Source organism: Crocuta crocuta, unplaced genomic scaffold (genome assembly GCF_008692635.1).
Source record: "Crocuta crocuta isolate KB4526 unplaced genomic scaffold, BGI_CrCroc_1.0 scaffold35, whole genome shotgun sequence".
Classification (NCBI taxonomy): Eukaryota; Metazoa; Chordata; class Mammalia; order Carnivora; family Hyaenidae; genus Crocuta; species Crocuta crocuta.
Window position 1 is genome coordinate 5523894 of NW_027530625.1, and position 13002 is coordinate 5536895.

At 47.7% G+C, this 13002-nt stretch overlaps 1 protein-coding gene across 1 annotated transcript in view; it reads right to left on the reverse strand.

Moving 5' to 3' along the window:
- The window catches only part of ZER1 (zyg-11 related cell cycle regulator), a 29507-nt gene extending 25646 nt beyond the window's left edge, over nt 1-3861 (reverse strand). Inside the window, exon 1 of the mRNA XM_077768461.1 lies at nt 3778-3861. The gene's annotated coding sequence lies outside the window, so the exon portion shown is untranslated. The remainder of the gene's footprint in view (nt 1-3777) is intronic.
- Between the last annotated feature and the right edge of the window lie 9141 nt (nt 3862-13002).

The window sequence follows — 13002 nt, forward strand, 5'->3', positions numbered from 1 at the left end:
GGGGGGGGGGGGGGGGGGGGGGAGGGAATACAAACAAATGCCCTATTTGCAGAAGCTGGAGGCTTTCCAGGAGGGAGCAGATCCCAGGCCAGATATTGGGGGTGGGAAGCTGGTGCGAGGGGAGTCCGGGCAAGTGCCAGGGTGTCCCAGGGGCAAAGGTGAAGCCCAGGCTTGGAGAGCATCCCAAGGGGTCTGACAGCAGAATTCGCAGAGCGGGATAGGTTAGGAAGGCAGGGAAATGGAAGGAGGCAGAAAGGCACCCACCTGGGGGCAGAGGGGCCCTGGGGCTACTACCTGAGATCCACGATGCACTCAAACTTCACGATCACACCCATACTGAGCACCTATTCCAAGAACTCTGCTACGTACTTGCTACATGTTAAGCCATTAAATTCTCTCAGCAACCACAGGAAGCAGGAGTTCTTAAAACGTACAACTTACAGACGAGGCGGCTGAGGCTCCGAATGGCGAAGTAATTTGCCACGGACTATGGACAGGTACAAGGGTCTATAGGTACACAGCAGGTATGCGTTAGTTCAAGACCTAGGGTTCCAAGCTTTCCATGCACGTTCTCAGTGAAGGCACAAATAACCTATGAGGGCCACATCATCTCGTTTTCTAGAGGAACAAACCGTGTGGTTCAAAGATGTGTGACGACTTGCCCGAGGTCCCCCAGTATGGGCCTGGCTCTCTTTACCGTTACGCTTGGGGCAGGAACTGTTTCTCCCCGCCTCAGGCCTCCTTTCTGCGGATGAGTCTTCGCTGACTCCTTTCAACCGTGAGTGTCCTTAGGCACTGAGCGCAGATGCGAGGTTATTGCTGGGCACTGTCCTATGGGCATCTATCATTCTGGCCACAGGTCTGGGAGCTTCTTAGTGGGGACCTTGTGTGGGCCCTGGGGTCCCCATGACAGCGAGTGTGTGGCTGGTTGGTGGCAGATGAAGGAGCCCCAGCTGCACAGGACCCCCAAGCAATATTTACACCTGTCTCAAGAGCCCCTCAGGGTCCTTGGCGGTCAATGTGTTGCAGATGGCGCCGACCTTGTGGGCTGAGGAGATGGCAGGAGATGATATCAGGAAGCTGGAGACCAATCATTACGCAGTGATCTCCTAGGGACGTATGCTCGGGGAGACCCTTCTGTGCATTTTGGAAGGTGGAAAATCAGCCTTAGTGATGGAGCCAGAAAAAGAACGCTGCTCTGCAAACAGACGACCCACCTGGGGTCCCTGAACTGGCATTTCAGGAGTCAAGAACAGCCGAGGTACTAAAGCTCTCTGCCCCCAAAATATGGCTGCAGAAGCCTGATGGCACTAACATAACCAGAACTGGTCTTTCCCCCTTGGTAGGGAGCTCTAGAGCGCACCAAATTCTTACACGACCCGTGTCTCGTTTCATCCTCAGAGTTGGCGTACAGATAGGAAAACCAAAGCCCAGACAGGGGACTGGAACTTGCCCAAGGTCACACGGTGGGCCAGCAGCAGAGCTGGGGCTTGAACCCAGGTCCCCGGAGGGCCAGTCCTAGGTTCTAGACACAGGCGCTGCTCGGATATGCTGGCTCTCAGCGTCTAAGTGCTCTGACTTTTCATTTTTCAATCATCTAGCCCCGTCGCCCTGCTCAGCTTATGACCCAGGCCGGGTGATACAGTGCAGGCTTGGGGGGTGAGGAGGGAGATCAACCACTGTTCCACTCCCTATAAGGCAGGCTGCAGACTCCGAGCCTCTCCTGGGCACTTCTTGGATTAACACTCTGCATCAGCATATCAGCCACACACACAGCCCGACTGCACGACAGGGGCCACCGTAGACTGCCCTTCCCTACCTGTCTCCATGTTATATTTCCGTCAACACCATCCTTTGGCCTATTTTGTGTGGCAGGATGGGGATCTGCTGGGCTGTTTTGTAAATGGCCCCGCCCCCTTCTACTGTCGTCGTCGAGAAAGCCAAGACCAAGCTACTGTCCTCCCTGTAGGATACGCAACCATGGTTCCCACTGAAGGGTGACAGGAAGTTTCCACTTTGTCTCCCCACCCCCGCTGTTCTCCAAAATTCTACCAGCTCGGGGAGGCAGCCAGAGCTGGTGGCACCACCAGCTGGTGCGAAAAAGAAAGGCTTGGAGGTAGACATAGGCAAACAGTTCCTCATCGTGGCCACTGCCATTATCACAAGTGCTACATAACCGAGTCCCTAATACGTGCTAAATAGTGTGCTAAGCACTGCAGTGCGCGTGGTCTCAGTAAGCCCAACAACCTATTTTACAGATGAGGACACTGAGGTGGTCTCTTGCTCAGGCTCTCCCAGCCAGAAGCAGCTGCATGATCTGACTTAACACTATGATGCTCTATGGCCATCCTTGTGGTATTAATTCCATCAGTGGTCATTACGAAGATGGAAAAGGGGTACTTATAATCCCAGACAGGAGTACAATGGCTATTTGTCATCTAAAACAAATCTGTATTATCTCTCACCACCAGACACCACGTTAGTACAACTCCGAGAGGCTGCTCCATTAGATACTTCATGACCTTGCATCACACGGACAGCCGCTGACATTCTCCCCACCGTTATCTGGTTCCCACTCTTCCTCTCCCTCACTCTCCTCCAGCCCTACTGTTCTCTTGCTGTTTCCTGAAATCATCAGGTACATTGCCTCAGGACCTTTGCACTTGCTGTTGAATGCTCCACCTGTAGAGAGATGCATGGCTTGCTCCCTCCCTCCCTTTGGGTCTTTGCTCAGATATCACCTTATCAGAGACCTTCTCTGATCAACGCCTATAAAAAAGGGGACCCTGCTCTCTGGCCCCCACCATGGCCCTTCCTGCTTTATTCTTCTCCGTTGCACTTACTGCATCCTACATATTTTGTAGTTCTTAACTTTCTGAATGAAGCAATGAACTGAAACAGAGAACCCTCACCACTGGCAACCACCTCCGACTCTAAGCATATATCTTTCTGGGAAAGATCATATGGGGTGATTTTCTCCTTGGAGGCATCAGGCCTCCCTCCCTCTCTTAAACAGCAAGCGCGCTGACAGGCACAGGCAAAGCCTGGAAATCTTGGACTCCTTGGGCCAAAGAGCAGCCAAGTCAATTTCCACCCACAGAGCTATAGTGGCCAGCAGTCAGTTTCACTTTCAACTCACCTATCAGGCTCCCGTGGCCCTCAGGTTTGCAACCCCAGCCCATCCCTTTCTCATCCTGTTGGATTTCCTGCACCTTGTCATCCCTTTTGGGAGCCGTTCCAGAATCCAAGCCGTCCCTGAGCTTTTAAGCACTGCTTTGGAGGAACTTAAGCTCGTCCAACAGGTAGGAGGGGCAGAGGGTGGCCCTTTTAGTCCTAGATCGATCCCCCATTTTGTAGGGGCATCAGACAGGGCGTCATTTTCTTTCTGGAGAAAGGGAGCTCAGTTTTAAAGGCACGCTTCTCAGACCTGACAGCAGGGACGGAGAGGGGAGCCCTCCCACCATTGGCCGAATTGGACCAGTGCGAGAGGTTGCAGAGGCGATGCTGAGGCGCCCGAGGCAGAAGGGAAAGGGGGAGGTCGCAGATAAATCCCTCGGCCCCGGGAGCGGACGGGATGCTCGCTTCCTCCGCCAGGAGAAGCGGAGGATGCGGCCCGGGGGAACGTGGGGCCAGGGCGCCTGGGGGAGACAGGGGATCTCGTCAGGCTAGGGCCGGGGTCTGCGGGAGACGGGGGTCGGCGGGGCGGAGCTTGGGATCCCGGGGACTGGAGCCCCGGACGGGAGGGGGTCGCGCGGGGGGGGACCCCGTGGCCGTTACCTTGCCCTTAGGGCTGCGGGCGGGGCCGAGGGCCGCCGGGTGCTGGCTCCGGGGCCCGGCCCCTCCCCCGATCCGGCTCCAGAGGCTNGGCCAGCGGAGCCCGAGCGGCGGTGAGGGGCGGGACGGACTCCACCTTGCGCGTCAGCGCCGACGTCTCCCCGGGCGCCCCCTCCCTCGCCGCGCACCCCGGCGCCCAGCGAACGCCTCCCCCGGGTTCTCCGCCTGTAGCGCTCTCCCACGCGGCCCGACGGCCTCGCCCGCTGCTTACCGGGCCGCCAGGTGAGGATCTGGGAGTCGACCTTGACCCCCGCGTTCCCCTCAGCTCCAGTTCCAGTCGCCAAGTCCTGACGATCGCTCAGACCCTCTGGTCCGGAGCCCCCTTCTCCTCCCCCAGTGGTGCCCAACTCGGTCCGCCAGCATCTCCTCCCTGGACTTCGGCGGCTGCCTCCTCACGCGCCTTCCCCTCCTTCTCTCCACGGTCCCAGAGGGAGTGTTTCCCCAGACTCAGAGCCGATCAGCTCACTCCCCTGCTTACAACTCTGGACGTAGTGACAGGGGTCATCTGTCACCTGTCTCCCTCTCCAGCCGGTCTTCCTCCTCTTACTTGCCCTCCCTTCCATTCTCCAATCCACACAGCGTAAAGCATCATTGGTTCTTTTAATGATTCCCCTTCTCTCCTAGGGGCTCAAATAACGGCTTCTCAGCGGTTCACTCTTCTTGCCGCATCTCCACCCAACACACTCGTCCACCTTCTGGTCTCAGGTTAGAGGCCACTTTCTTGACATGACCCCACACTCCCACCCCATTCTAATGCCCTAACTAGTTTTGCATTTTTTTTCCTTTTTGCATAGTACCGTTTAGTCTTTGACCACGCACAGCTATGTTTGCACGAATTTGAATCCTTTGAAGAGTCTATTGATGATTTCAGATTACCAAAGGAAAACATGCCTGGAAAAAAAAAAAAAAATACAGAAACACGTGGTGTGGGAAAAAATGAAAATCCCATCCAAACCCTAACCGAATCCCAATTTCATTCCCTTCCGCAGAAGTGACCACTCTTAATAGTTTAGTAAGTACCTCCTTTAGTCCTTTATATTGACACAAAATATGCATGTGTATCCTGAATGATGAAACTCTGAGGAGCTGAAATGATGGAACTCTGAGGAGAAAACGTAGGAGTCGGTCTTTGTGACTGGGTTAGGCACTGGTCTCTTAGATAAAACAGAAAACGCATCAGTGAAAAAGAAGTACAAACAAATTGGATTTCATCAAAATTAAGAACTTTTAGGGGCTCCTGGATGGCTCAGTCCATTGAGCGTTCAACTCTTGATTTCATTTTGGGTCATGATCTCATCATGGTTCATGAAATCTATCCCCACATCCGACTCCATGCTGACAGTGTGGACTGCACATGCTCGCTCTCTCTCTAAATAAATAAATAAATAAACATTTTAAAAAACTTAAAAAATTATGTTTCAAAGGGCAACATCGTGAAAAGATAACCCACAGAATGGGAGAAGATAGTTGCAAATCATATATCTGATAAAGTACTAGTCATCCAAAATATGTAAGAAATTTGCAACAAAGTAACAAAAAGGCAAATAGCCCAATTTACAATAGGCAAAAGAGTTAAATAGACATTTCTCTAAAAAAAATTACACACATGGCCAACGAGCACATGAAAAGATGCTCAACATCATTAGTCATCATGGAAAAGCAAATCAAATCCACAATGAGGGGTGCTTGGGTGGCTTAACCAGTTGAGGGTCCAACTCTTGATTTCCGCTTGGGTCATGATCCAGGGTCATGGGATAGAGCCGTGAGTTGGGCTATGCTCTGGGTGTGGAGCCTGCCTAAAATTCTCTCTCTCTTTCTCTTTCTCTCCTTCCCTCTCTCTCTCTCTTCCTCTGCTCCTGTCCCCCACTTGCACACTCACTCTGTCTCTCAGATAAAAAAATAAAAAATGAAAACCACGATAAGGGACAACTTCATGTTCTTAGGAGAGAAGCTGATCAAAGAGACAAACAATAACAGGTATTGCTGAGGATGTAGAGAGATGTGAACCCTGGTAAGTTGCTGATGGGAGTTTCAGAAGGGTTAGCTCCTTTGAAAAAACAGTTTGGCAGTTCTTCAGAAAGTTAAACAGAGTTCCCATGTGACCTAACAATTCCTCTCCCAGGTATATACCCAAAAGAAAACGTTCATAGCAGCAAAATTCATAATAGCCAAGAAGTGGACACAACTTGGGGCACCTGGGTGGCTCAGTCGGTTAAGCATCCAACTTTGGCTTAGGTCAGGATCCCATAGTTCATGGGTTCGAGCCCTGCATCAGGCTCTGTACTGACAGCTCAGAGCCTGGAGCCTGCTTGGGATTCTGTGTCTCCCTCTCTGCCCCTCCCCACTCACGCTCTGTCTCTCTCTCCTTCAAAAATAAGTAAACATTTAAAAAAGTATTAGAAGTGGACACAACCCAAATGTCTATCAACTGGTAAATAGCAAGGATATGGAATGGTATGTTCATACAATGAAATATTATTTGGGAATTAAAAGGAATGAGGACTTGATATGCACCAACATAGATGGACCTTGAAAATGTGCTAAATGGAAGAAGCCAGTCACAAAAGACCATAACAGTGCATGAGTCCATTAATATGTTGAGAACAGACAATTCTATAGAGACAGGAAGTAGGTTAGTGGTTGCCCGGGGCTGAGGAGGTGGGGGAAATGGCATGACTGACAGTGGGTACAAGGACTTCTTTATGGAGTGATGATAGAAGATAGTTATATGTGTATAACTCTGAATATTCTGAAAATCACTTGTAGAGGTCAAGGGCACGCAGTCCCAGGATGGTGCACATTGGCCTGAAGATTATTTCTAATTAAAAAGCAATTGCGGGTCCAGGGGCATCTGGATGGCTCAGTCAGTTAAGCATCTGACTCTTGATTTCGGCTCAGGACATGATCTCAGTGTTCATGAGTTCAAGCCCCATGTCAGGCTCTGCGCCGACATCAGTCTGCTTGGGATTCTCTCTCTCCTTCTCTCCCCGCCCCTCTCCCACTTGTGCTCTCTCTCTCTCTCTCCCTCTCTCAAAATAAAAATATAAACTTTAAAAATAGCTATTAAAGCCCAGCGGATTTAGGGAAAGCTCTATACTCTTCCCCCTCAACTTTCTGAAAAGAATTGATAGAGGGCCTGCTCCAGCAAAAGGACAATTACACTATAGTAAGAGTTAGCTGTGGTAGACAGGAACCTAGCAAGACTTCTTTGATCAAAGTACTCGGTGTCCCATTGCTTCTGGGTGGCCCAGCGAACACTTGTTTACCAAACATTTACTCTTTTTCATCTTCTTACGAATTACATTTCTTCCTTTTGAAGTCTCAGACTCCTACCCCACTTCTCCTTGGTTCAGGATGACACATATACCTCGCTCTGCCTCACTGTTTGTGGAATTTCCACATCTATGTGGATTCCTCGCACGTACAAAAGTAAATCTGATTTTCTCCTGTTAATTTGTTTCATGTCAACTTGATTCTTAGTCCAGCTAGAAAGACCTTGAAGGATAGAGAAAATTCTTCCTCCCAGTCACACTGAATCATTCACTTTATTTTGTTTATTAAAAAGTTATTTTTAATTAAAAAAATTTTAAATGTTTATTTATTTTTGAGGGGGGGGAAGGGCAGAGAATGAAGGAAACACAGAATCTGAAGCAGGCTCCGGGCTCTGAGCTCTCAGCACAGAGATTCAGGGCCCAAACTCATGAACCGTGAGATCATGACATGAGCCAAACTGGGCTGCTCTACCAACTAAGCCATCCAGGCACCCCTGTTTTTGTTTTTGTTTTTAAGTAAATTGTACGCTCAACATGGGGCTCAACCTCACAACCCTGAGGTCAAGAGTCCCACTCTCTACCAACTGATCTAGTCAGGTGCCCCTGAATTGTTCACCTTAAATATACACTCTAAGGGGCATCTGGGTGGCTTCATCAGTTAAGCTACTGACTTCGGCTCAGGTCATGATCTCACAGATCATGGGTTTGTGAGTTCAAGCCCCACATCAGGCTCTCTGTTGTCAGCACAGAGCCCACTTGAGATCCTCTGTTCCCCCCTCTCTCTCTCCCTCCCCTTCTCTCTCTGTCTCTCAAAAATAAATAAAAATTGGGGTGCCTGGGTGACTCAGACACTTAAGCATCCAAGTTTGGCTCAGGCTATGATCTCCTGGCTCGTGAATTTGGGTCCCACGTGGGGCTCTGTGCTGACAGCACAGAGCCTGGAGCCTGCTTAGGATTCTGTGTCTCCCTGTCTCTGCTCCTCCCCTGCTCACGATCTGTCTCTCTCTCTCTCTCTCACAAAAATAAACATATAAACAAAGAAATAAAAATTAATAATTGTACTCTCTAAATGTGTATAGTATATGAATTATATGGCACCAGAGCTGTTAAAATGCATTTATAAACATGTGTATATGTAAACTCATAATGCAGGATGAATTTAAAAAATATAAATGGGGGGTGTGTGTGAGTGGTTCATTCAGCCAGTTGAGTGTCTGACTCCTGTTTTGGGCTTAGGTTATGATCTCATGGTTTGGGAGATTGAGCCTTCTGTGGAGCCTGACAGCGTGGAGCCTGCTTGGGATTCTCTATCGCCCTCTCTTTCTCTGCCCCTCCCCCATGTGCGCGCACTCTCCCTCTGTCAAAATAAATAAATAGGGGCGCCTGGGTGGCTCAGTCGGTTGGGCGGCCGACATCGGCTAAGGTCATGATCTTGTGGTTCGTGGGTTCGAGCCCTGCATCGGGCTCTGTGCTGACAGCTCAGGGCCTGGAGCCTGTTTCAGATTCTGTGTCTCCCTCTCTCTCTGACCTTCCCCTGCTCACGCTGTCTCTCTCTCTCTCTCAGAAATAATAAAATGCTAAAAAATTTTAAAAATAAATAAATAAATAAATAAACTTAAACAAAAAGAAAAGAAATGAGTATAGTCGTTCCTCAAAAAATTAAAAATAAATGGGGGCACATGGCTGACTCAATCCAAAGAGCATGTGACTCTTGATCTCTTTGGGTTGTGAATCTGAACCCCAAGTTAGGTGTAAAGATTACTCAAAAAAACAAAATCTTGAAAAAAAAAATAATAGGGGCACCTGGGTGGTTCAGTCAGTTAAATGTCTGACTTCAGCTCAGGTCATGATCTCACAGTGTGTGGGTTCGAGCCCCGCATTGGTCTCTGTGCTGACAGCTTAGAGCCTGGAGCCTTCTTCAGATTCTGTGTCTCCCTCTCTCTCTCCCCCTCCCCTGCTCATGCTCTGTCTCCCTCTCTTTCTCAAAAAGAAATAAACATTAAAACTTTAAAAAAAAATAATACATAAAAATAGAATGGTAATTCTACATATAGACCAGGAACTCAACTTCTAGATATCTGCCCCAAAGCATTGAAAACAGAGTCTTGAAGATATATTTGTACATCCACATTCATGGTAGCATTATTTACAATAGCCAAAAAGTAGAAGCAACCCATGCTGCGACAGATGGATGGATAAACAAAACGTGGCACATGTGTACAATGGAATATTATTCAGCCTTAGAAAGGAAAGAAATTCTAGCTCAGGCAGCAATGTGGATGAACAGTGAAGACAGCAAGCTCAGTGAAATAAAGCAGTCACAAAAAGACAAATACTATATGATTTCACTTATACGAGGTATCTACTGTGATCAAATTCATATGACAGCGAGTAGAATGGGGGTTGCCAGGGGCAGGGGGGAGGGGAGGAAGGAGAGAATGAGCAGTTCAGAGAGTATAGAGTTTTAGTTTTGCAAGATGAAAAGAGCTCCTGAGATTGTTGGCATACCTATGTGAATGTACTGAGCACTACTGAACTGTGCGCTTCCAAATGGTTAAAATGGTAAATCTTATGCTGTTTATTTTACTACAGTTAAGAAATAAAAATAAAATAGACTCATTTCTGGGAAATCTAAAGAATTCCCAAAACTCAATTTCAGTAGGAAAGCAGACAGTTCAATAAAAAATGGGCGATATGGGGCGCCTGGGTGGCTTAGTCGGTTAAGCATCCGACTTTCGCTTAGGTCATGATCTCGCGGTTCGTGGGTTCGAGCCCCGCGTCGGGCTCTGTGCTGACTGCCAGCTCAGAGCCTGGAGCCTGTTTCAGAGTCTGTGACTCCCTCTCTCTCTGGCCCTCTCCTGCTCACGCTGTCTCTCTCTCTCTCTCTCTCTCTCTCTCTCTCCTAGAAATAAATAAAACATTTAAGAAAAAAATGGGCAATAGATTTGAACGGGTAACTTTTCCAAAGAAAGTATATGAATGGCGAATACATGAAAAGCTGCTCAATATCATTAGTCTTCAAGGGAAGGCACATTGAAACTATAATAAGATATGGGGCGCCTGGGTGGCTCAGGCGGTTAAGTGACCGACTTCAGCTCAGGTCATGATCTCACAGTTCGTGGGTTCAAGCCCCGCGTTGGGCTCTATGCTGGCAGCTCAGAGTCTAGAGCCTGCTTTAGGTTCTGTGTTTCCCTCTCTCTCTCTGTGCCCCTTCACCACTTTTGCTTTGTCTCTCTGTCTCTCAAAAATAAATAAATGTTGGGGCCCTGGGTGGCTCAGTCGGTTAAGCGTCTGACTTTGGCTCAGATCATTATCTCATGGTTTGTGAGTTCAAGCCCCACTTCGGGCTCTGTGCTGACAGCTCAGAGCCTGGAGCCTGCTTCAGATTCTGTATCTGTCTCTCTCTGACCCTCCCCTGCTCACGCTGTCTCTCTTTCTCTCAGAAATAAATAAAACATTAAAAAAATGTTTTTAATGTTAAATAAATTTTTTAAAAACTACAGTAAGATACCACCGCCCACTTACTGGAATGTCAAAATTAAAAAGACTGACCATACTAAGTGTTGGTGAAGATGTGGTGCAAAAGGGACTCTCATACACTGCTGGTGTGGGTATAAAACGACACAACCATATTGGAAAATAGTTTGGGAGTTTCTTAAAAATTCATCCAGCCATTCCGCTCCAAGAACAAAGACAGAATCTGTCCTTTTTTTTTTTTTTTTTGATTTATTGTTAAGTTAGCTAACATACAGTGTGGTCTTGGCTTCAGGGGTAGGTTCCTGTGATTGATCACTTACGCACAACACACTGCGCTCTTCCCAACAAGTTCCATTCTTAAAGTATTTTTTTATTTTAATGCTTATTTATATTTTAGAGAGGGAGACAGAGGCTGAGCACGAGCAGGGGAGGCGTAGAGAGTGAGGGAGACACAGAATCTGAAGAAGGTTCCAGGCTCTGAACTGTCAGCACAGAGTCCAACGTGAGGCTTGACCACAAACTGAGAGATCATGACCTGAGCCAAAGTCGGACGCTCAACTGACTGAGCCACCCAGGTGCCCTGCAACAAGTTCCCTTCTTAAGGCCCATCACCCACCTCCCCCACCCCCACCAACCCTCAGGTTGTTCTCTGTAGTTAAGAGTCTCTTGAGGCGCCTGGGTGGCTCCGTTGGCTAAGTGTTTGACTTCGGCTCAGGTCGTGATCCCACAGTTCCTCGGCTTGAGCCCCGCATGAGGCTTTCTGCTGACAGAGCTGGGAGCCTGCTTCAGATTCTCTGTCTCCCTCTTTCTCTGCCCCTCTCCTACTTGTGTTCTGTCTCTGTCTCTCTGAAANAATATTAAAAAAATTAATTATGTTTTTTTGAGAGAGAGACAGACAGAGTGCAAGCAGGGGAGGATCCGAGAAAGAGGAAGATACAGAATCCGAAGCCGACTTCAGGCTCTGACCTGTCAGCACAGAGCCCAATGCGGGGCTTAAACCCACGGATTGCGAGATCATCAGCTGAGCCAAAGTCAGATGCTTAACTGCCTGGGCCACCCAGGTGCCTCTAAATAATTTTTTTTAAAAAAGAGTCTCTTGTGGTCTGCCTCCCTCTCGGTTTGTGACTTTTCTTTCCCTTCCTCTATGGTCTTCTGTGAAGTTTTTCCAATTTCACATACGAGTGAAATCATATGATATCTGTCTTTCTCTGACTGACTTATTTCATTTGGCACAATACCCTCCAGTTCCATCCACGTTGTAGCAAACGGCAAGATTTCATTCTTTTTCTTTGCTGAGTAGTATTCCATTGTACATATATATACACACATACATATATACATTTGCATGTATATATATGTGTGTATATGTATACATATGCATGTATATATATATGTGTGTGTGTATATATATATATATATATACCACATTTTCTTTATTTGGTCATCAGTTGATGGACGTTTGAGCTCTTTCTGTAATTTGGCTATTGTTGATAGCACTGCTATAAACATTGGGGTACACGTGTCCCTACAAATCAGCACTCCTCTATGCTCTGGATAAATTCCCAGTAGTGCTACTGCTGGGTTGTGAGGTAGTTCTATCTTTAATTGTTTGAGGAACCTCCACACTGTTTTCCAGAGTGGCTGCACCAGTTTGCATTCCCACCTCCCACGGTGCAAGAGGGCTCCCGTTTCTCCACATCCTCCTGGGATCTGTTGTTTCCTGAGTTGTTAATTTTAGCACCCTGACCGGTCTGAGGTGGTATCTCGGTGTGGTTTTGACTTGTATTCCCCTGATGATGAGCGATATTGAGCATCTTTTCATGTATCTGTTTACCATCTGGATGTCTTCTTTGGAAAAGTGTCTATTCATGTCTTCTGCCCATCTCTTCTCTGGATTATTTGTTTTTCGGGTGTTGAGTTTGGTAAGTTCTTTACCAATTTTCGAAACTAACCCTTTATCTGATATGTCATTTGCAAATATCTTCTCCCATTCCGTCTGTTGCCTTTGAGTTTTGTTGATTGTTTCCTTTGCTGCACAGAATCTTTTTATCTTGATGAGGTCCCAATAGTTCATTTTTCCCCCCAATAGTTCATTTTGAAAGCGTATGTCCTTATAAAGACTTGTGATGAATGTTCATAGCAGCTTTGGTTGTAATGGCAAAAAATGGAAACAAATCAAATGCTCATCAACAGGAAACTGATAAATTATGGTGTATTCACAGGGTGCCTGGGTGGCTCAGTTGGTTGAGCGTCTGACTTTGGCTCAGGCATGATCTCGTGGTTTGTGAATTCAAGCCCCGCATCAGGCTCACTTCTGCCAGTGCAGAGCCTGCTTCAGATCTTCTGTTCCCTTCTCTCTCTGCATGCCCCCCTTCTCCCTGCCCCTCCCCTGCTCGTGCTCTCTCAAAAATAAATAAAA